The following is a 25,451-nucleotide window of genomic DNA, read 5'->3' on the forward strand; positions in this document are numbered from 1 at the left end:
CGAGTCTTCAGGCTTGTTTATACGGCAGAATATACGGGGTGTTAATGTTCTCGCGTAAATCGTTTTCACCGCGTACTGTTTATCGTTCGTCCTCAAATTTGCATGATAATTGGGAGGCAATTAGGCGGCTTAATTTTCGTCGACGATTGAGAAAACGGAATAACATCCGGCGTACGTTTTCCGATTTCGGGGAAAACGGAAGGCGCGAGAAGCGGAAAGAAGAAGCGGGGACTAAGAGGGAAAAGAGTAATAATAAAAAAATAAAGAAAAAGAGAAAGAAAAAAAAAAAACATGGAAGGACACGGGGAGGATATTCTTCAGTTGTACAGTATCATGTTTTATTAAAACCCTTGTAGTTTGAAGTTTTGTTTTTTCGTTTATTTTACTCCCTCTTATCGAGTCAAGAGCATCTCCTTCTTTCACGTCTCTTTATAACCACGTGGTGTGTACGTGTACGTATGAGAAAAACCCGGAAGATCTTTATCCGAGAAGAGAGAACGATATGCGGAGACAACGTGAGTTTTGACCTGCGTTGGATACGCGGTGATTAAATTCAGCGAGAAGGAGGAACCGGGACCAGAATTTGAGTTCCCGTTTCTCCACCGCTCGTTATATTCAAATATTCAACCTTGTTCCAACGTAGATTCCCCATTGCTTGGAATATCTCTCCCCAATGCGGAAAATATCGGGTTTGTCTAAATCCCGAATCGCTAGGTCGCCGCATTGGCTTCCGAATTGGAAAATCGATCCCAGTTTCGAAGGGTTCTATGTAACCAAGTCCGATGCCCATTTCGTACGAGTCGACGGGATCAGGAAGATCCTTCAACCCGGATCACAGACTCCCCATACATACGTACAAACTTTGCCAGCCTTACGATTTCCTTCCGGATAAACAGGACCGCCTGCGGAAGGTCCTCAAAGTAACCTCAAATCCTCGAGAAATGTCCTTATTCAAGATTGCGGAAGATCGACAAGCCGCGGTTTGAAATCTCCGGATGCTTTGTCTATATCTGCATAAGTCTCGTCCGATATTTTTTCAGAGTTCACAATGTTGTGCTCTGAGAGGAATTCCTAGTCGCGGTCGCTATAAAATCTTTAACTACGTCCACTATGGTGTTTCAGGAAAAAAATAATTGGCCATTTTCCACCGTGGCACTCCCTGAAAAGTTTTTTTAGGTGAAAAGAAAGATTTCGTGAAAATATGAGCGTTCTACGTTACGTGAAAGATCGCGCTCTTTTGATTCGTCACGTTTTTTTGAACATTTTTTTTTTTTTTTTTTTTGAATTTGTGAAGAAACGCGTTGTAGCGTTACAATTATTATTTCTGTCCCGACATTTACGTTCAATCCAAAGATCACGATCCGTAACACAATGTTACATCATCGGGAAATTTTATTGTCCTAAATTAAAAGTTCATATTAAATTATAACCGTTTTATGCGATTGCATTAATGATGAAAAGATCGTCAGATACGCTTCTGAAACATCAATCGGAGACTCGATATTACAAGCGTGTGTTTTCATAGTGACGTAAATTGATATTACGATTGATGTAGGCAATAAAAAAACAATTTTATCATCGATTCTTGAAAGGTTAAAAAAAAATGTATCAAAGTGAAAATTCAACTAACCGCGTATACCACATTTTCTTGCAATTCAAACAACACATAAATCTCCAACGTAACGTTAACCGTTTTACGAAAATAAAATCTAACGTGAAAAGTATTTTCTTCTCACCCCTTTCGCGCATAGATACGGGAGTAAAAAATCAGGAGCTGATAGAAGGAAAAGGAAAATGAAAAACCAACGAAGTACACGAAAAAAAAAAAAAAAAATAGGGAGGGGAACGCGTGATTCAGTATCGAGTCGAGGCTATCGGCCCGTCGAGAGCGTCAGGATTTTGTTCGATCCATCTGGACCTGCGGTAACTTATGGAGCCCCAGGGATTGCTTGGATTGGTTACCTGCTCTCTGAGCTTTGAACACATTTCTAGCTAATCCGGACTGTTTGCTTCTGCCGAAATTTGACAACGGGTTGTTATTTACGAGCGTCGTTGTTACGGCGTTTGTCTCGATCGAAGAAGCCCGGAATTCTCAAATCGAGTATTCGAAATGTAATCCGGCGAGCTTGTTGAAAATTTTCAAGGATTAAATGTGCCGGCCGTGAAGCTTTGCAAGCTTGAAACGCAACTTAAAGAGATCGGCGAGTCGAGTAACGATTATACTTTTGGTTTGTTTGATCAGGAAACATTCGTTCGTTGAGTATTTTCACCTCGTTCTCAAGCTAAAATTGTGCGCAAGAACTCGGTTATCGAATTTTTATTTCGAACAGTTTGAAAATTTCTAAAGCAGCAAAACAATTAGATTTCACCCCGGCGGTGAGTCGTTGTTATCTTTTTGTTTTTTATAGCAAAAATTCATTTCCTCAAATACTCGATCGTACGAGCGTATATTTTCTAAAAAAGTAAACGAGAAAATACTGATTTTAGATTCAAATCGACAGCTGCAAATTTCGTTCCTATAAAATTATACACATCTGGTAATTGAAAAATGCTGACGACTCGTTATCTGAACTAAACACGGCAATGACTTTTACGATTCAAGTATAAAAAATAAATAAAAATAAAAAATGTGCACCAAGATGTTGATTTTGTCAGTTCTCCGAAGTATCGTGCACGTTTTGATTGCTTGAAAATATTTCAAAATTTAAGCGAATTGCAAGAGGGTGCATCCCTGATGAAAATGTGTCTGAAAAAAACTACGAAAATGTGTGAAATACACTATAAAAATTTTGAAACACCGAAAAATATTATTTTTATTTTTTTTTTTAATCGCGTTTGACATAATTTGGCGATTTTTATATAATCATTTTTGTCAGGGATTGCGATTGAAAAAAACAGCCGTTAACGTTTCTTCTTATTTTGTACAATAAACGTGCGAATCGATACGTCGACAAGGCGCTCTCAAACACGCCCTAGATAATCCCGAGGCTTTTACACCACTTTAATCCTTCACCTTTCACCTTTCGCACTGTTGTTCCGCGCCCTTTGCCCTTTGCACTTTGTTTAGAAAGGTGCGCCCCCGCACTCTACACGTCGCCTCCCGATCACTTCCAGTTTCGAATTCGATTGTCTTTCCGTTGCGTAAGCCTTGCTTGGCAAAAAAAAAAAGAAAGAAAGAAAATAAAATATAAAATAATGGGGGAAAAAGGAGATGAAAGAAAACCCAGAGTCGTGCTGTTGAAGAGGATCTTTATAAGCTGAAAGTAGGATTTTGTTTTTATTATTTTGTCGAGTAAGCGGAAATTCGGACAGTCGAATAAAATCTTCTTACGCTTCTTGCGTATTACATTGTATTATTATTCGAAATAAATTTACTCATGCCGTCAGATACCAGGAAATTAATTTTAATGAAGTTGAAAGATAATTTTATCGAACGAAATAGAAACCGTCTAATTCAATTGTCTCGAAATAATAATCGAAGACATTCAATTCAGGTATAAAAAATTCAGTTCCTAACAATTTCAGCGAAAATATCGATGAGTTGTTTATTTTTTCATGCCAGAGATCGAATTCTACGTTCATGTTCGATTGTGAATTGAACTTCTACTAAATAAACGTCTAGGATATTTACTTCGTTTTTTTTTTCAGTTATATTTTATTTACAACGTTATTCTGATGAACTTGGAAAACAAGGGGGAAAAAAATTACCCCACGCAAGCTGGAGAGAAATTTTATCAACAAACAATAACCTAAAATTCAGTAAAACTAGACGGAGGATAAATTTCAAGAGTTTTAATAAAATCATTGATAATAATCGGAGTTCCTTATTCGAGATTCGTAGGTTTCTAATTTTTTATTCATGCGTTACAAAGATGTTTGAATAAAATTGACGGTCATTGATTTTTCGGTCGCACTTTTTCGCAATCGTTGCTTCCTTCCGACACTTTTTCCTCCCGACTGTACACCGAATGCGTCCTTAAGGGGTTAGGGGTAGTCATAGGCCTGAAAAATCGATGATTTTCAATCATTTTTTTTTGGTAGTTCATTGCTTCATTTTACAAAAATCAAAACATAGCTTTAATACATTATGTTTCGACTTGACTTCACCAAAATTTCAAAAAAAAAAATTAATAATTTTAAAAGTTATCGATGTTTGTGTGGAGCCCGTTTCTCTAGAAGTCCCTTGCGGTGATCATCACAAGTCCTTGGAGATTCATCTAAAATCAATCGGACAAGAAAAATTAGTATTATTAATAGATAATCTTGTGCCTGATCGAAGTTTTTTTTTTTTTTTTCAAAATTAACAAAATGGTGGTCTCAGGAAATTTTTTTCAGATTTTCGAGAAAAAAACCGACAGCTAATTGTTCAAAAAAATTCAAAATTTTTGAAAGAAAAAAAAATCCTTCGATCAGGCACGAGTTTTTAATGTTTTTCAAAAGTAGAATAAATTTTATTGAAATCTACCGAGCAGTTTGTAAGTTACAGTGATCACCAGTTCAAAAAACATAGTTTTGAGAAAAATGCATTTAAAGTTTTACTATTGATTTATGTCGAGTTATAAGAATTATTTAATGACTTACACTGAGTCATCTATTCCTGGACCATATAATAGTTCTTCAGCCGTCATAGCAGCTTCCAAAATATCGATTTGCTGGTGCCTACGTTGCAATCTACCTTCTCGAGTGTTATCATTAGCGCGCTTATCTGCCACTTTCATACGTGCAGCATCCATTTTTTTAGCACACCGATGAGAATTAGGCCCACAATCAAGTCCTAGTGTATTCATTATGACTAATAATGAATTTATACCTTCATTGAATATACAAATAGCCACGTATGCAGCTATTTGTACGATAGTATAACTAGTATTTACCGTTTTTGGGCATACTTTCCATACTAGTTGGTTAAAGCTTTCATTATTATTTTGATTGAATCCACCTACACATCTTGAAAGTAAATTTTCATTACTGAGATCTTCGTAAATAGGCTTGATAGCTTTTAAAACATCAGGAGGTAGGGGAGAATAATCGTGAACATAAGTAGCAAGCTCTCCTCTTGCTTCAGCGCGCTGGTAAGAGCACCAAGAATCTTCGCCTTTTGGACACATATCATGATTCGGCTTTTCATCGCTCGAGCCGTAGTGATAAAAGGTTGCCATTATAGCAGATTTCATATTTTCAATAGACTCACAATGCCGGCGTATTGATAAACCATAGTATACAGTTAGTTTGTCTATTACTTTTCCTGTAAGCTTACCTCGACCACCAAGACCTTTTTGATGAGTCTTCAGTGTACGTAATCGAGTCCCCATCCGCTTTTGGACATGCCCTATACATTCCTTTTTATTTACGGTTGTATTTTTGTAAGGATCTGATTTTATAATTCCTGAATAGGTCTTGGAGTCACCATCACCGATATAGTTTGCATACTTGACTCCATATTTTGTTTCAGAATGCGAAAACATTTCGACCATCGCGTCCACCTCCATTTTTCCAGAAGACCCTTTGTGATTAGCAGAACACTCATATTCATGCGATTCATACCATTCCTGGAACTCAACTGTATTTGTTTTTTTTTTCCAATACTCACATAGCTTACAATATGCACTTTTAACGTTTATATCAAGAATCTTTCCAGTAAAATAGCCAATTATAGAAGAAACTCCAAATGACGATGTATATCCCCGTTTTTGCCAGGTTCCATCTCCCGATACAGTTAAATGATTTATATCTTCATTTTCAGTTGTAGTCATTGCTTGCTTTTCATCATTCACAGCTTTCGTCATGAAGGCTTCTGCGACGGTTTTACCACAATTTAAAATCTGTTTCAGTAAAATTGTATGCGTACATTTGTCTAAAAAAGACGGCATGTCCATCAGGCCACAAAACTTGCACAATCCTTCGTATCCTATTCCTAGTATTCTCATTACAAAAATGAAACGTCTGTTTATTTCATAAGAATGCCCAATGAAAGAACAGGAAGGAATATATTCATTTCCACAGTTATTACATGCAACTACAATCTTGAATCCCAGCCCACGTGTACTTGCTGTTTGAAACAGTACATTTCCATCACATTTTTTACACTTTATAAGAGCAGAAATCGCAGTGAATACCTTAATGAAATTTATTATTCGATATTCAGTACTGCTGTCTTCAGGTACATCATCTTCAGTGTTTTGTTTTAATTTTTTAGAAGATGTACTCTGAATATTTTGATCACGTTCCGCTGTTTTCGGATTATACACATTCTTTCGTTTGACTGAACGCGACTTATTAATCTTTTCAGAACTCCGAAGTTCTCTTGAAACCTTTTTAGAATCACGTCCCATGGTAAATCACTTGAGAAATAATTTATTTTAACACAAAACGATCTACTAATCAGTGCAACGACTACAGGCATACTGGCAACAAAAAAATATTTTTCTGCTCATGTACTACCTAGAAATTGTGAATATATTTAGTAGGGTATTTATATGTGTATGGAATGGGGAGATATTATGACAATGTAACACGAGAAATCGGTTGTTTGCAACTGCTGCTAGCTACCAGCTCTCGAACGCTAAGTAGCGCCCGAGCGCACTTTGTTACTTGTTGAATAACTCGGAAAGAATTTCTCGGATTCACTTCAAATTTTCACACAATATTTTTAAAATATTATACTTTAAGAAAATGCAAAAAAAAAAAAATCGATTTTTTGAAAATTCTGACTACCCCTAACCCCTTAAAGAAAATCAGAAGCGGCTAACGCCTCAGGGAATCGAGAAATCCTATGAACCGAAGCATTTTTGTTTTACCGTCACATCGTAGCCGAAGAAACAAGAAAAACTTTGTCGTTTTCCTACAGTTTTCGCACTTGAGGGAATCAAGTAACCCGAGGGAAACTTCCGATTGCTTCAAGATCGGTCGAACTTATTTTTTTATGTATATATATATATATATATTTACTGTAAAAATATAGTGAGAAAGAGCAGAGAGAGAAGAAAAGAGAAACGCAACAAGAAACGAATTCTTGTCCCCGGCAGGGACTTGGAGGGTTCCTGATCCTGCACCAAAATCGGGAAGGACGAAGGTCGAAGGTCCTGTGGCCGCTTTGTCGACTGTTTGCCTCCCACCCTCCCATCCTAAGTGATGCGGAAGCAGAAGTCGGACCCCGAATTTCGCCCCCTAATTGCGATCGATGGGTGTCCTCGGTTCCTGTCTTTTGTCATTCCCGTGAAATCGCTTAGAAAATTATATCCCCTTCCTTCTTTCCATCCCGATCTTGATTTACGACCCGAGCGTGGCTCCGACTTCGTTATCTCGTTAGGTATGAAAATTCTTCACCCCCTTGCCGAATGAGGCAACGGTGTTTGGGGGGAGAAAATAAAATGAAAAATTTCACCTACGAGTACCGAACAATCCAGAAATAATAACACACGCAAAAATGTCTCATTTGACATGTAATTTAATTTATTTTGAAGAAAACAAACCTTGTTTCATGTGTTTATAAAACAGAGAAAAATCCTGTACAGAAAACTGTCATTTTCGTAAATAACTAAGGGAATGACTGGGCTAATTTTTCTCAAAATCAAGCCAAAGCGATGCGCGAAGTTTTATCTAAATTAATCGATCCGTTTTCAAGTTATCGTCGAATGAAATATTTGTCAGTTTTTCAAGTGTATAACTCAAGAATGGCGAAACGAATTTTTCTCAAAATCCGATCAGTTCCAAATTAATAATATATCGCAAAAATCCGTAAACTCGTTCTCGTCGATCTCGAAACGTGAAAAAGACCGAGTAAAAATTCAAACTTTCACTTTCAAGTTTCGCGCAACAACTTTCTCTGAAAACAAAAATTGACGAGAAGTCGAACGGCGTCGTCGAAACGTTTTTTAAGTTATCTTTCGAGTTCCAAAAATTTTCCGATCGATCAACGATCCGTTTGACCTGCGACATATTCGCGTAAATAACAGCGACACTAATCGCGGATTTCTCTGGGAAAGGCTAAAATAATCCGAGTGCAAAAACGGCTCGTTTTTTTCTTCCTAATCTCTACGAGCCGGGCGTATTTTGCTCCTTCTAACCTCCCGAGTGTCGCGCATTTTGCTACGATTTAACGATTTGGCGATTCTTAATTATTTGCGGAAGGATTGCGGTCGGGATTCTCACCGGCGGTTGGCTGAAGCCACGCCGCTAGTTCGGCACGGTTGCCAGGGCGGCGGATCGATCTCTTCGAAATTCCTACCCTTGCGCCGCTAACTCAAACTCCAAGAGACTACATTTATGGGACTCGAATGACTCAAGTTTCCCGAATTTGCAACTAACTTGCGGTCTTGGGCTTCGACATAGCCGAGACGAATTCCGGCCACGCGTACTTTCATTTTCTTATTGTTAACTTACCTTGTCGTATGTTTTCAGGGAAAAAAGAAAGTTATTTTAATCACCCCGAAAATGAAAACTTGACTTTTTACCAGATCTCCGCGTTTCGAAGCTCGGAGAATCATCTCCGATCGTTTTCGGATCGATGTCTCTGTGTTTGTGTGTGTGTGTGTGTGTGATGAATTTTTTTGTCCGACGATATTTCGAGAACGAGTTACCGGATTTCAATGATTTTGGTATCAATCGACGCGGGTTTTACAAACTTGGAACTGATTAGATTTCAGCTTTTATCGGTTCGGTATTTTTTCAATTATTTGAATAGCAAAATTCCAATTACTCGAATAAAAATGATGATATATTGAGAATCGATGAACGAATTCGAATGGAAATTGGAAACGTAAGGTTCTTTTGGGTCAATAATCGCGAATCTAAAGTTAGATTTGCAAAATTTTAATTTGCCGTATTCGATAAGCTGATAAAAAAACTAAAAACATTTGGATTTTGATGATAATTGGTACTTGTCGGTTTGTTGGCTGGTTAATCACGAATCTGAAATGAGATTGTTAAATCCAAAATGGCGAATTAATATCGTGGGAAAAAATCTAACGATTCTCCGATTTCGGTAGAAACTGATAAGCGGAGGTTTTTTGGCTAATCGATAACGAATTCAAGGTCTGACTTTTAAAATTTGCAACGGTGAATAGTAAAAAAATAAAACGTCACATTTTCATGTAATACGGTATCCGAGGGCGTTAAAATTGTTAACAACAAGTCTGAATTTGCAGTTCGAAATTCAAATTGGACATTGTTATTTTCTTTTCTCTGTGAACATGGAACCTGCAATTTGAGAACGGGAAGTTCGAGGGCTGGCACATGGCCAGTATAAAAGCCTCTTGTCAGGTAAAGAAGTTTGGCTGGTCGAAAATCGATACGTTTTATTAATTTCGTAACGAAATCGTCTCGCATATGATATTAATTTTAAATTATAAGCAGTCAAAGATTCTGATAAAAAAAAAAAATAAAAAATCTGCTACCAAACATTTTTCCCGCATTATTTCAGAGCAGCTCTTGATCATTGGGAGTCAAATTAAGACTTCAAACGTTGAATGAAATCAGACTGAGAAGATAAACCACCGAATTTTAGTTCCTTCATTTCTCACCGATTGTTATCACCGATGAATAAAAAAGAACAAAAAAAAATCATTAACAACTGGACTTAACACGGTCAGGGCGAAGCGAATTTCCGGGGTTTTTGAAAGTCCTCGGGGAATTGATGCCCGGAGAAAACGAAAGAGAGAGAGAGAGAGAGAGAGAGAGTTGGCACGAAACGCCGAGAGGAGTGAAAAAGGAAAGAGCGCGTCCCGCGGAAAGATTCATTGAGAAAAGGGCGCCGGAAAGTCGGCGAGACGTTTCTTCTTGCTTTTTGGCTTCCCCGGGAGAAGTGAGCCCGATTTTTTACCCCGGAAAAATAGGGCGTTGCGCGACGTTCTTCTCTTACTCTTCTAAAAAAGAAAAAGTAAATCGAGAACGATGTAAGGTCGAGGCGTACTCGTTACGCGATTTGCTTCGGACGTTATTTTCTGTCGCGGATTTTGAGACCGAGAGAGACGCAGCATCCGCTTTATAACAATATGCGATACCTGCTCGAAGCTTCTCGTACAACCCGCCTCTTTGAGTGGGAAACCCTCGTTAAATTTTCACTCGAGGACCCGCGATCTTACATTTTATATTCCAAAATGATCTTGGAGGAGGTTTTATCGTGTCCGCGGATTATTCCGCATCAACATTCAGAGGATTTTACCTTGCCGGCAGCTTCCCAACTCCGGACGTAACAGAAAACGTGAGATGGGATATTGATTAGTGATTATGCCGGATACTCGTCTCGTAATTTCTACTCGCTTCCTGGTAATACCTGACAATCTCACCATTTTCCCAAGGTATTATATCTCTCGCCTCTTTTCTCGGAAAGTAAGATGTCCGAAGTCACTTTAAACGTTTGTGGTTTGCGATGTTTCGTTCAATTTCCATTTGTTTAGGTACGCTGTGCGAAAAATTATGAAGTCGGGAAAAAAATTTGAGATCGTGAACGAGAGCGAGATGGAGTTTAAAAGTCTTTTCTGTTTCCTTGAGGGATAAATTTCAGCAAAATGAGAAAACTTTCCTGAAATTGATATATATATATATATATATATATACATATATATATATTTCGAGAACGTTCGGATTGTAACTAGAAAAGTCACGTAAAACTTGTAAACATCTTGACGGGGAAATTATTCTACTCGTGGAAAATTCAAGATGTTTCTGAATATTTATACTTCTCGAAAAGCGTAATTGTAGAATGTAAAATTGTTTCTTAACGTCGGAGAATATTTTTTTAATTTAAAGTGCAGTTTCTAGCCGCAAAAAATTTACCAGTGGCATTATCGTACGCTGCGTTTATATCGCGACGTCGAAACCAGGAGGGTTGCATTAACAACGAAGCAGCCCTCAAGCAGAGGAGTTTCCGGGTCACGTGGGGTGACACGTGACGAGCTTAAAGCGTCTTCGTCTCCGTGTCGATGTTCTCTTCCTTTATTCTTACGTCAATTCCGCAATTTTATGCAGCTACCTTCTTTTTTGTTACCCCCCTTTTAATGAAGAGATCAAAAAATAAAACGACCACGATATGGAATGTTGACAGAAGCGAAAATTCGATTTATTATATGTTTAAAAATATATAGGGTTGGAGTATGGAAAAATTAAAAAATGGAAAAATCAGAATACAGAATACCGAAATGTTGAATCGTCGGAATTCGTCTCGATGAGACAGAATCGTATCGATTTTTTTCAGTTCATTTTTCACCTCTCTATATTTCGACTTTCCGCATTTGCCATTTTCTGTACTTGGACTTTCCGCATTTCGATTGTTTTACGAATAAGATCTTCAGCTCTTTGAAAATTCTGTACTTTGATCCTTCTACCTCAAAATGTTGTTTTATTCATCTCCCCACAGGGTTTTCAAACCGTTGTTTTTCGCCTTTCCTGACGTTCTGACTTCAACTATGGATCCCATTTGTCTTTGACCCATTGAGTCACATGTTATTGTACTGAGTCAAATTTTATAACAAGATGGTATTCTATAGCTTTTACGGGGTCGCTGATTACGAATCTGAAATCAGATTTTGATAATTCAAAATGGTGGATGCAATATCGTTGTCGAAAGCTTCAAATTTGATTATATATGATCAGAAAACTCTATGCAGGAGTTTTCAGGGTCGCTGATTGGATTCGCCGTATTGAAATTTTCAAAATCAGATTTCAGATTCGTAATCAGCGACCCAAAAAGCTTGTAATTTATGTAAAACACATAAATCTGTAGAGGAGTAACTGTCTCAGAACTGAATTCTTCCTTCAATTATCGTAATTTTTTTATCAATCAATTCGTTTCTAACAATAATAATTTACATTAAATCGCAACAATTACTCTCGAGTATCGAAAACTTGTTGGCATACTGTCAGAAATAGCGAAAAACCGCAAAGAAGCATGTTTTCAAAGTTTTCTAAATATAAAAAAAATTGATACAAAATAGGTGGTAAAAATACTCGCCGCTATAAGTCAAAGGATTAATTATGTCACGGAGCTTTTTATCTCTCGGCGAATCTTTGCATGAAATAATTTCCCTGACACGCGATGGATGTTATTACAGGCGGGGGCGAAAACCCCGTGCGAAACGTCGCATGTATTATTCACGGTCGAGCTAGAATCAATTTGAACCCTGATATGCGAGCGGCGTGTCAGGACGGAGAAATCTTCCCCCTATGATGCTGCAGGATCTGACCCGGAATAATAAAACTAAAGAACGGGAGGGACTCAGTCTCATCACGAATTATCCTGAAGCCTAAACCTCATTGGCATTGGTGGGATTTCTTATGGGATACTAAAGCCCGCGGTTTAATAAAAATAAAAACACACATATTGGGGGATGAAAATTCATCCGCAAAATATAAATCGCGGTATTGTAGAGAAAAATTGTAACTCAGGGAAGCTTGTGGAACAGCCTCGTTAGTTTTGAGTCTTCCTTCGTTTTTATAATTACAAAATTCAGTATTGGCAAACTGAAATTTTTTTCCAGAAAAAGAGAAACGCGTGTATCAAAGAAAAGAAAAACAAAGAAAGAGTAAAACGAGATCTAAGAATATAAATTATAGAACAGAATTGTTAAAGTCATCAGTTTCGCCCGCAGCTTTGATCCGACTAAAAAACTAATCCCTCGTGCGTTTTGCCATCTTCTACAGTTGTACTGAGAAAACTTTCGTTTGTTACAGTAACTAGAAAAATTCAGTAAAACAGGCATCGTTAAAAAAAAAACTGTTTGAATATTGTTGGAGCTACGGAAAACGAGGTACGCCTAACTTTTTTGGTTATCGCAACGCAAAATCAGTTTCTGAGGTTTACTCTACTTTTTTAGTTAAACAAGGCTTCAACGTCAAATTGGGCCGGATTGATCGAGTGGTTGGTAATTTTTCCTCCGAGTATATTCCAGAGTCAAGTCGCACCCTGGCGACGAATAATGTATTCTACAGAGGTCAAGGGATGTGCTCTCGAGTCTCGATATCTGACAGGGAATTTACCCTAAGCCAACCCGGGCGGTTGCGGCGTTCCACTTGAATTTGAATTCCAACGGACCGGAGCTTCTCTCCCTGGCGAAGACGCTACCCTTTCGGGGGATCGAATCCGGCCCTGGATACACACGTATTACTGCACAACGGAAATAGGAAAGGGGTCGAAGATTATCCGCTGTGATTGGATATGGGGATCTTCTTCGTCGGGTCCGACTCCCGGACACGTGGGCAGTTGAATCCATGAAATTTCGATTCGACGGGCCGAAAAGATTCCCGGCCAATTCGCATTTTCGGGCAAAGATTTCGGTTAGTCGAGAGTCAACGATTTTTTGTCATATTTTTTTCACGAGCTTCTCGCACGTTCGTAATTATTTCCCGATATTTATGCAGGCAAAAGAATACCAAGATTATAAACAAAAGCTTAAATATATTGACCATTCATTTTATACTCCATTCAATATGTCTAAAAATTTTGCAGATTGGTTCGATTTCTGTTTACGATTATTTTTTTTTCAATGTATAGTTCGTAAAGGTGTATAGTTAATTTTTCAAGATTGCTTTAACGTCAGTTTTGACCAAAAAATATCAGCATTGAATCGATTGTTGAAAAAAAAAACAAAAAAAAAACAAGAACTGAGTAAGCTCAAGATACTAAAAAATGTAGGCCGATGTCTGCTGTTCGAAAACTGCTGCTACGTATCAACAACTTCGGGATAAGTTTTTTCATCGAACATTAATTGCACGCTGCGCGTGATCAGTCATAATTCTTTCCAAAAATAAACACCGGCATTTTGGGAGAAATAATGTAACGAGACGCAGAAAAATGAAGGACAGACGGGATTAACTTCCAAATCGGCTGACGAGAACTCCCTTCTTGAGCCCTTCGAAAAAGGAGTGGAGAACCTTCGGGCTCGCGACTCATCCGAGCTAAACTCCCCATGAATAATTGAAGAGATTTATGCAGAATTTTCGAGGAGACTAAGATATTCCGATCCTCACTGGACATTCCAATTTCCGGAATAAACCCTCTCAGATTAGGACAGCAATATATATATACATATAAAGGGTAGTCCAAGAAAAAAACAAAAAAAAAAAACCGAACCGATTTAAACTGTAAATAAAATTTGAACGCGTGGTTCGATTTTGAGAAAATGTTTTTGCTCGAAATTAGAAAATTAGACTCTTCGTTTCCCGTTTGTAAATCCGAAAAATCTTTATTCCCTGCTGAGATACACGCTTTGGAAAAGTGAATTTTGAAAAAGTCACTGGGACGATGAAAAGCACGATTACCTAATAAAAAATGTTCAACTCAGTTTCTATCTTGAATTTTCGATTCGAAATTTGATTCTCGCTTTTCAGAGCAGTTCCTACGGATTCTTTTCACATGGCATGAAACTTTTTTTTCCAACGCTACTTTCCAGCCGTGTTACTACAAAATTTATACCGTATACTATGTCACAAATATTTCGCTCGGATAGAAAAAAGCGTGAAATTTTGTGACGGGCATTTTACAGTCTCGAGTTAAAAATTCTTAGGCAATACTTCGGTGGGTATATTTTTCCCAGGAGAAAAAGTTACGCTTGGACCTGTTTTCCAGGATGTGAAGAAAAAAATTAAAGAAAATGTAGAGAGAATAAAAAAAAAAAAAAAAAAAGAAAAAAAAGTAAAAAAAATTAGTAAGTTCGATCGACGGGATCAGCGACGCGTTACAGAGGGTTAAAAGTCTCGGGGAAGAATTCCGGACTGATTAGGAAGATTATTGCCTCTCGGGCGGCTTCGTCGGCTCTAACGAACTCGATTAAAGGGTGAGCTTGCATGACCCCCTCGTCGGGCCGAGATGTAACGCGTGTTCCGATCCCGGACTTGATTCGCATCGCCGCCGTTTTCTCATCCGGATTTATTGATCTATTCGAGTCGGTCTGTCACCGAGGGGCGGGGTTCAAGTTCCGAATTTTAAGAGTTCCGAAAGCGACTAATTCCGAATTACTCGATGGCGAAACTTGAAGCGAAGAAATCAGACTTTGAAGAAACAACAAGAGAAAATCCGAAAACAAAGAAAGATCGAAGCGGTGAAATTTCACCAAGCCAGAAATTCACGGAACTGAAAATCTTCGATCATTCGGAATTTCGATGTTTCAGATCTTTAAATTTTCTCACTTTCGTACCTTCGGAACTTTGACTTGTCGGAATTTTGTCCTTTCGAAACTTTGAACGTCGGGTTTCGGCCCATTCGAAACTTTTACGTTTCGTCTAAGTTTTATCTCTTTACTTTAAGTTTCACCACTAAAAAATTCGGAATTTTAACCCTGCCCTGTCACTGAGTATAAGCAGAAGATGCTTCGAGGAAGGAAAAGTAAGAGAAAAAAACGCGCCCACGCCGATGGCCGAAGTGATAATCCCTGTTCCGGATGAGCACTGACCGGTGACAAGAGCCGGGAGAAGATCGTCTAGGAAAAACTAAGACGGTTATCTCGTCACCGAAAAACGACTCGTCGAAAAAACGAATCATGAAAACACACCGAAGTCCCTTTCCTTTTCTGACAGTTCTACTTTTTTTCACCCTCTTTTTATTCCCGCCACACTTTTGGACCCCTTTTCTTTCGAAGTCGCACCATTTTTTCACCCCCCGCATACTTGGAGTTCGATTTTTCGCGAGGCGTTTGAAAGACGGAGAAAACCCTGCTCTGTTTTTTTTTTTTTCCAACCGATCGAAAAAACGTGATTTAGAAAATCCCTGACGACATATTTTTCAAAATCATCTTACGATATGATTGTATGAAAATATTCAAGTTCAGCGCACAAATAATGAATGCAAAAACAGTGATCGGTGTATTTTTCGGATATTTCTTCTGTTTTTAACAAAAATAAATCCTACGATTTTACGTACTTGAATAAATTTTTTCAAACGGGTTTTCTCTCTTTTTTCTACTTCTGGATTCAGAGAGCTAGCTTACAGGCGGAACTCTTCCTCGAATCCTCGTATCCTCGTCAACTTCTCTGGTTACACAGTTTTCGAAACGGACTATTTCAAGTTCGCAGGTTCCTGGAACAAGGAGAAACACAAGTTTCTGCCCTAAACTCGGTGATTGCCATTTATCCCTCGGGTATCTAGATTCGACCAAAATTTATTCCGTACACGTTACCCGGGGATCCTGGAAAACCGGTTAAACTTTATCCCAAATGCAATTCACTCGCTGTCAAAAACGCCCAACCATAATTCTGCCCTCCGTTTTCGTCCCTCCAATTTGTCCTTGGTTTTAGAAATTCTGGAATACAGTTTTCATTATCGCTCATTGTTTTCGAATTGCGGAATAATATCTCGAATTAACCAAATGTGCTTGAAGAAATGTTGCTTGATCGAACAAAAAAAAAAAAAAATGGTGAAAACAATAATTTGCGTTATCCTGAGTGAGAGCACATTTATATAAATTAACAACACATTTCGTTTATTCGCCATATTCGATGAATTTACAACATAACTTACGGGCGTTGCTGCTTCATCTTTCCTTCAATTTTCTCCGTTCCTTTTTTATTTATCCGTCCCGTTCACTTCGCCTAAACTTTCGCATCGCTCTTTGACGGGGGAATAAAAGAAGTTTTTTTAATCCCGGGTCAGCAGCTGCAGTTAAAAAGAAAAAGGTGGTGAAAAGTTTGGGTATAGAACGAAGGTGAGGCGAAAAATAAACCTGAAAAAGTGAGTTAAAAAATGTAATCGAAAGGGTGGTCCGAAGTCGAAAAGACGGATTGTTTGTCCCTCGGCGATTTTTCCAACTTTTCAACCTGTAACCGAGTTTATTGGCCACATTTTTGGAACACCGGAACAACCCGCATAAATCTCTCCAAATATCTTCGATCCGAAATGCGATTTTTTATTCAATAGTACGTAAAAATCGCGACCATAAGCTCGTTGCAATAAATTGTCACGTTCATTTAATTATTGCATAAACAAACTTGGCAGGTTTTAGTTTGCATCGATGCAGAATTGTCCATTTATTACGTTATTATAGCCCGGCTAAGAAATGAAGTTTATTTCCTTCTTTTATTTCAACCTACACAACGATTTATACCGAAAAGTGTCAGCTAATTGCGTCTATTAATCATTTTCCCGCTGGAGTAGTGCGTCCCTCGTTTGTACTCCTTATCATCATTCATCCCTCCGTTTTTCTTCTGTCGTTTAGCAGATAATGTTCTTTAATAGACGACAAATTGGCAAATGGCTCGAAGATGGGAAAATGGGAATTCTTGCCGGTATCGGAAATGTAATCTGAAATATTCACAGTGGCGATTCGATATCCCGTTGAAATCGTTGAAACCGTTGAAACGCGAACCCTTTTCCGTTTGTTCCTCTCGATTTTTTGAGCGTTGTTGATTTTTTATTTCTCTATTTCCCTCCCGCGTCTGTTATTTTTTCTCTCTCTACCACGTCGAGTGAAATCCTTTCGCTCCGATTTGTAAAATTCTGCAGGAAGTAATATGTAACATTTTTTCATACAATTCGTATTTTATTCGTAATTTTATTTACCCACATGACACACTTGCTTAGAAATTTGTAGCCGTTTCAGAGATCGCGTTAATTGTATAACGGCGAACAAGAGAAACGATTGCTTTTCTACGGGTGCAGAGTTGCGGAAGAATTACCGAATGGGTTCACCCTCCGAGGAATTTTCGCTAAAATGATTATCGTCGTAATTTCGCATACTTGTTATTATATACCTATGATAATTCGGAATTCTCAAGTACATGGCTTATACCCATGTTCGTATAGTACGGACGGGTGGATTAACATTCGAATTCCCGGGTATTATATTGCCTTAGCAGTGTTTAGAGGAGAGACGGAGAGTTAGACAAAAGAGTTTAACAACCGAGTGAGTCTCACCCCAACAAATTATTTACCATCGTAAACGGAACGGGGATGAAAAAAACGAAAATTGAATGCACAAATATTCTTTGAGTAAGTTTCCAACTACGTACTATTCGGTAATTTGAAAATAGAATAAATTTAATACATCGGTTTGAAAAGATGAGAAGAAAAAGATTGTTCGAGGCACTGGGAAAAATATTCTGTAAACTGCGTCTATCAACGTGTTGAAGAAAAATTCATTTCATCTGCAGAAGAAAAATCTTGTAATTTTGTCAACGAATTATACAACATTGGGTAAGTATAATTGAATAAAATTAGTAAAACCTCCCTCATACCTGAGCAAAATCATATCGCACGTAATGTAAAGAATCACGCGATGAATGCGAATTCTGTTTCTGAGTGGGTGAAGAAAGCCTTTCGAGAGGCAAATTCGAAATTCGAGTTACAAACACGCTCGGCAATTATACCGAAAACGTGAACCTGAATATAAATGGAGGGTGTAGATTGGCGCGATACGTTGTCGGCCATGATTGATAGCGGTTGAATAAATAACCGATTCATTAATCCGCTTGTAAAGCGGTACAGTAGCTGTTTCTGCAGGTGCAGGTCCGACGTTGTTGATAATTTGTCGAGTTACAGAGATGGCGGGAAAGGGGCGTGAATTAAACCGTGTCGACAGATTGACGAGGTGCGATTCAGCCTCTCTATGCATACGAGGTTCGTTTATTACCTCGGATTTCCCTCGACGTTGTCTCGAAGCTCTGCGGCTGTGACCTCGGAAAATGCGGCAAGACATCCTCCCCAGACGATCGCCTTCGTCTCTGGTCTGCGAACACTGCACGTCGTATTTATTCGTTGGGAAATGCGGCGTAATGGAACACGGAGGATCATTGTCTTTGCCACCACGACCCGTTGGAATAATGGCTCCAGTTCGCCTGCGCCTCCCTCTGGACCCCGATGCATCTCACCCTGAATGCAGTTGCTCCGACAGTTTTCCCCCATTCATCGACCCCGACTCGCCTCGAAAAGGCGAACGTATCGTGTTGTCGGAAATATCTCAGCCTTGGAATTCGCGACTCGTCGCTAATTCACTCAGAAATGTTCCAAATTAAACGGACGTCCTGACCCTTCAGGGTTGGAAATGTAACCGCGGTTCTTTGACGTTACAGCTGCCAGTTATGGGACTGTAGAAATCATGAAAACGGTATTTGTCTCGGTAGAAATCAACTCGATTGATTAAAGTAGCTGGCGAAGTGCAATAAGATCCTTTTGTCATTGATACTTTATATTTTCTCCCGAAAATGGTCTCTTTACCCCTGAGCTTAATGCGATACGTTGCGTGCGGTGCAGAACAATTTATTCACCCGACTTCGAAACAACAGGTCGAAAAAAAGTCTTGTAAATTTTGGATTGTCTCATCGATGCATCCCTGAGATCATCGCTGTAATTCTCCGATTTTTCTTTTATCCTTGCACATCCCACCGCTGTCACCAAAGTTGGATTTTGAAACGATTATAAGACGTATAAAAAGACCTGTAAATTTTGGATTTTCTCACCGAATCATCCCCGAGATCATTGCGGTTATTCCCCCGGAGCTTCAAGCCCAAGCTCGAAAGTAAATTGATATAGACTCGTTGGGTTGATTCCAAGAAAGCATTTCCGAGACGAAGTTTCAACAAGGAGATCTAATTACCCCTTCTTAAGTAACCGCGAGAAGAACATCGATCCGAATTCGCTGAGTGTACACTCTCTATTTTGGGAGAATAAGGTAATCCGATACTCACGGGAACAAATTGAGACCTTTGAAGGATTTTCTCTCTTGCGCTTTCGCAACGGTTTTCGAACTGAGAGTAAGAGTAACGAGACAACTCTTCGAGCAGACGATATAACATCGAAGACCAGATGTCGACGATGATGATGATGGATTCGCTCACTGAACCAGACGCGAAACAACGCAGGTCATGAGGTATAATGGGTCATTTGTGGTGTCGTGACCGTAACGACCATCGGCGATTAATATTGCGCCGAACTATTGACTGCGATTCAAATCACTTGACGATTGTGCTCGGTGATGACTCCGGTTATAATTCAACTCCGTTATACCACTATGGCCAAACGTATTGACCCCTGACCGTTTCGTCCAACGATCACGTCACTATTCAACCGCAGAATCGACATTCGAACCCTCCATTAATCGTGCTGAGCACATCCTGAATCTTGTTTGTTTGCGTTGCAGTTACGTTTTCGCCAGAATTTCACATTTCACCATCGAGTCAACATTCGTTTAGAGACGTTTTCGAAGAGGGAAAGAAACAAAATAAAAAACAAAAAACAATTTGTCAATATTACAATTCCACTGTTCAGAAGCAAAAGCTTTGTTCAGTGAAGCGAAGTGGCGATCCGATAGATGCTGGTCTGCCGACTTTCGATCGGTGTAAGTTCACGAAGTGGGTCACGGAACGTCGGGGGTATTCACGTCGGTCGGTTATCTCTGACCGTAGATAATTTCACATGCGGGGAAGTATAAGTCGTCGGACGTTTGTTTGTTCGATGGTATATTTAGACTATCCCCAATCGGAGGAAGATCAAGGGCCGAGACTCGGCTGCGAAATGGGAAATGAAAAACGACGAGACCTAATGATTGAAAACACATGGCGAAAGCACTCCTGACGCCACGCGAAGAGACGAACAGCCCTCGACGGAGTCGAAAGCTTCTTGAATTAACCCCCGACACGCGAGACGGCAATATTCCTAATCTGAAAGACGAGGCGTCTTGCCACAGTCCGAACCAGATAAGCTCAAGCTCCCGACTTTCGGCTCGAAAGCTTGCAATTTGATCGACGGGATACGTTATCTGTGCGGTGTTGAACGGCGGGAACAGGTGGAATTTTAAGTAGGGGAGGATTAACCGGAATTGGAACAGAGGATAAAAATAAATGTAGTCCGGCTATGAGACTCTCGAAAACTGTGGTTTTTTTGGCGTTTTACGTGAGCCGAAAGCTTCGACGCGTCTCCGACGTACGATTTCTTTCGCATTTTTACCGTGCTAGTAGTCTTTCGAAAGACTGGGTTAAACTTGTTTTCGAAAAAAGGAATCTATCCTCTGAGGGTGGAAAAGAAGGTTCGATCAAGATTTATCATCCTTCAGCTTTTGCTTTGAGCTTTTCCTCTACATTTCGCACCCTTAAATTCTCTGCAGCATTGAAAACCAGCTTTTATCGAACACGTTCCAAGGCCATGAAAGTTTTTTTTAAATATTCACGATTCAAGTGTATCTTACCATTTTTCGTTTCAATTAGATATCACAACAGGTAAAAAAATATACTCGGTGACGGCGATCATCCTGAAATATATTCACGTGTATCGAAAACAGCAATATTCATGAGAATGAAAAAATGTCACCTCTTTATCCTTAATTATTATTTTCTCCAACGAAACTTCCCCGATTCGTTAGACCTGTTTTTTCCATCTTTTGGTAAATTTTCACCCGTTATCTGCCAAAAAACGTAGCGTAGCGATCCGTCAATTTTGCGCGGAGTTTTCCAACCGCGGAGAGTGAAGCGGTGGCAGAAAATCAATGACGGGTCAGCCGACACCCGGTTTCATATCCGTTTCGAGTGTCTGGGAATGTTTTCACCGTTGATTCGACGGCATTGTACCGGCGCTAACTCACGAGTCCTTCACCTGCAGCCTCCCATTATTAATGCGCATTGTGTCCGATCAGTGTCAAGCTCCGAACAGCGTACGGCGAACGGTTTGCGCCTCGTGTTGGTTCGTCACACATACTCATCCATCCGCTACTCACTTCCGCCCAGATCGAAAAGCTTACGTCACGCTTATCTCGACTCGAGGGCTGTAAAATGGGCTGCATCCCATCGCAGTTCGAGTCTCGTACTTTATGCGGTACCGTAAAGTTTTCCAGGAAATTACGTCGGCTCCACGATATCATCGCAACTATTTGTTCAAGCTTTCGCTAATCGCAAGAGCTGGCTCATCGCGACTGGAGATCAAGGGGAACGGTTTTACACTTCCACATATCTCTCTAAATCGCTCGATCGATTTATCACTTTGGAGAAGAAATTCGCTTTCGCAACATGACAAATGCACGCCGCGTCCGGATGGCGATTAATTAATCACGAAGACACAATTTTCACGGAGACTGGCCGAAAGACAATTGGCACGGTTTGTAAAGCTTTGAGGAGCATTACGTGATCCGGTTCGATTCTGCCTGGGGGATGAAGGGCGTGTCGGTTTAAGGGTTGCATAATCAAGTATTGTCTAGTGCGATTTTCCGCCGTCGAACGACTCGCGAGACGCGGTATGTCAGCAAATTCCCGCGAATAACAACCCTTGGAAGGCGATGCGGACACTCGATTCATCCCGTCGTTCTCTCTGGGTAACCCGCAAACTCTTCTCATGGCACTTGGCTCTGTTCCTGGCAAAGTCTCTTTTGCTCAGCCGTTGGCCTCGTTGCAACGATGCAAACACCGCGGCGTTCGGATCACGGAAATTTACTCTTACATGCATATTGTTCACCGCGTCGTTTAAAAAAATGCTTTACAATATTATAAACGTGAAAATGCGACGCAGATTTTCATGTCTGCCGAGCATATATTACTGCAATTTTCTACATCTTGTTCTTATAGTTGTTACATTATTCACAAATGATCAAGTTTCTCTCGCTTATGTAGATCTATTCATCCTTGAAACGTTTAGTCATTTTTTTTCTTTCTTTTTGTCAAGTTAATTTCTTTACAGGTCTTAATTCTAGTTGCTAGATTGTCGCAAGGGTGTCTAATTTGTTTGAATCACTCGTTCAAAAGTAGCTTGAGCTGTGTTCTTTTTTCTTAAAAAATTGGCACGTTCAGGAAACTTTTCCGATAAACAGTCGAATCAATGATGATCCCGCTGTTAAAAGAATTTAACAATCTTAGTTGGGCGTATATTTGGTACAAGTTGGTGAGTGACTTTAAATTTACTTTATTATCCAATATCGAAGAGCTACTGAAACGACGGCAGAAATTTTTCGAATGTAATATCTATAAGTCAGGCAGCCGTACTTTCCACGTTTGTTGAAGTTGACTTTGAAATATCAGAAGGCTCGCCACGTCGGAGTAAAACGAGAGATAAAAACGCGGCTTTGCGTCTCTTCTAACCACCGTATTCGAGATAAACGCAGGGTTTTATTTGCCGAATTAATGCTCAGGCACAGCGAGTATCCATGCGTATGATTTATTCGCGATATCGCATTAGCGACGGTTCAAAAGCGAGACAAAAGGCTCCGTGAGCGTAAAAATCGGGCTTCAACCCCGGATAAAACCTTTACTTATGCCACGCATGGCGCGGTAATCTCTTCTTCTTTGATCCCTGAAATCCGCAGGATCCAGGCTACGATAATCTAGCTGATCGATTCAATTTTCCAATTTTTTCGCAATTATTTTTCATTTTTTCTCTTTTTTTTTTTATACAGAATTACATTCGTCCGTGGACTTGGGTATTTTAACACCGAAAGCGACAAAAAGTTGGTGTCCAATCTTTTTGCCCCAAAGTGCAAAAAGGTGTTGGGATAAAAATCTTGGCCGGTCGTGGAAAATTAACTCGACAAAGTTCATGGGAAATTTTTCAAATATTCATTCAATCAAAGAATTGTCGAGAATCGCTGATGAGCTTGGAGGGGGGAAAATGTTTCGGGTAATTTAAACTGATTAACGGGAGAAAAAAGCATCTTGTCAGCTTCCGTTTCATCGAATACTGTGAGAATATAATCGAGCCTGTACAGCCGTCAGCAGAAACCCCGAATCCCTTTCAACATTCGCATGTCTTCGTGTGATTCTGATGAAAGGGCTCAGTAAGTGGAATAAAAGGGACCGCTCTGAATTGCTAACATCCTACTTAAACCGCACTAAGAAGGTACAGTTTACCCTTTTTCGTTGCTCTCCCTTTCACACTACCCTAATTTTCCAAAGAACTGTGAACAACTTTTTTCCAAAAGCGAAAAACCGGACTTTTTCTTCCGTATAATCAACTCAATATCATAATCAACTTATTGATGGTAATCAATAACGATGCAATATTGTAAAGTTAAGATATTCAATTATGACAACGTTTTGAGAAAAAAAAATGTTCCAGTAAATTTGAACGAATCAGCATCGATAGCTGACCCGAGATGAAATTTTATACATCATTCGGACCCCAAGAAAATTTCGGGCATTTCTAAGTTCATATGAAATCTTCTTATGCAAGGTAATCCTGAGTAAAAAGAGAGCTCATTTGAACCTCAAAACTGCGCAAAAATCCCGATTCCGATGTTTAAGGTTATAACGAGCACCAAAATTGGGACTCATTTCACCCTCGAAAGCATCAGTTGCAATATCTGTGTTTTTGCTTTCTTGCAGATTCGATGCTTCAACAATTGCGACAAAGATATTAGGGTCTCAAGGTTTAATTTAGATCTAAGATTTTTAAAAACTTCCAAACTCTACCGAGTCAAACCAAACTACGAGGATCTTGAAGGTATAAATCAGACCTAAATTCGAATCAGCACAGTGGTTCTTAAATGAGTTGCAAAATTTCAACTCTGAAAGCTTTTGTTCCTGTATATTATATAGTTCGAAATCAATCCACTTTACCGACCGAGAACTGCTTAATCGTAAGATATCAATCGTCTATGCCGTAATCGGTCGGTAAAGCAGATTGAATACGAACCATCTGTATATTTCTACTTAATTGAACGAATAATAAACATAGGAATGTCTCGTGGTAAAATTGATGAAAAATAGCGATATTTCGCCAACGAAACTCCTCAATCTAAGCGCGTATCTGGAGTATGGAAATTGGCAGGTATGCACCTGAGCACAGGTATTACGGCATGGATCTTGAGTAGAGTAGACTGAACGGGATTATACGTATCTATACGAACTCCGATATTGCTCCGGCATTTCGTGGATAATTTGGCCAAGCTCGTTGATGACGTTAACGCACGTTGCAGGTTCCTGCATTATCTGCAGATCAAGCAACTCGACGCGGAAATCTGAGAATTACAGCGGCCATTAATGCCCGTGTAAACTGAGCAAGCATAGTTTCGTGTAGTAATTGAAGCGATCCGTGCGAGCTCGCAAAAACTTTACTCGAACTTGCGCAAGTCATGGAGCAACTTTACATGGCTTGGTAAAAATTTTTCACCAATAAGCATAACGGATTTGAATTGAATCGAGAAAATTGCTGGTTTTATATTCGAAAACGTGAAACGTGAAAAAATATGTAAAACTTTTCACCCGTAATCACTACTCAAACGGCTTTATACAAGTTTTAATCTTTTCAAGCAACTTTCTGAAATCGTTTGAAATTCAACGAATAACGTGAAATTCCAGAAACGAGGTAAAACCGTCTCATAAATCCTTGCAGCACCGCTTAAAACTGGCGAAAAGAATCATCTTCCACATCGTGAAACCATTTTTAAGGTTCTTTCAAACTTCGAAGGAATCCTAGCTAAAAAATTTGGCTCATCTTATATGAAGAAATATTTTTCGCCGACGACAGAACGAATATCTCTATGATCAACGGAAGTACGAAGCAAACTGAAGCAAAACTTGGCGGAAAAAGTAGGGTAAAAACGAGAAAGTGG

General features: G+C 39.3%; 1 protein-coding gene across 7 annotated transcripts in view; it reads left to right on the forward strand.

Annotated features, from left to right (window-relative positions):
* The window catches only part of LOC124310184 (receptor-type tyrosine-protein phosphatase kappa), a 107,258-nt gene that overhangs the window by 54,979 nt on the left and 26,828 nt on the right, over positions 1 to 25,451 (forward strand). The window lies entirely within an intron of this gene.

The sequence above is a fragment of the Neodiprion virginianus genome, chromosome 1 (genome assembly GCF_021901495.1).
Source record: "Neodiprion virginianus isolate iyNeoVirg1 chromosome 1, iyNeoVirg1.1, whole genome shotgun sequence".
Lineage (NCBI taxonomy): Eukaryota > Metazoa > Arthropoda > Insecta > Hymenoptera > Diprionidae > Neodiprion > Neodiprion virginianus.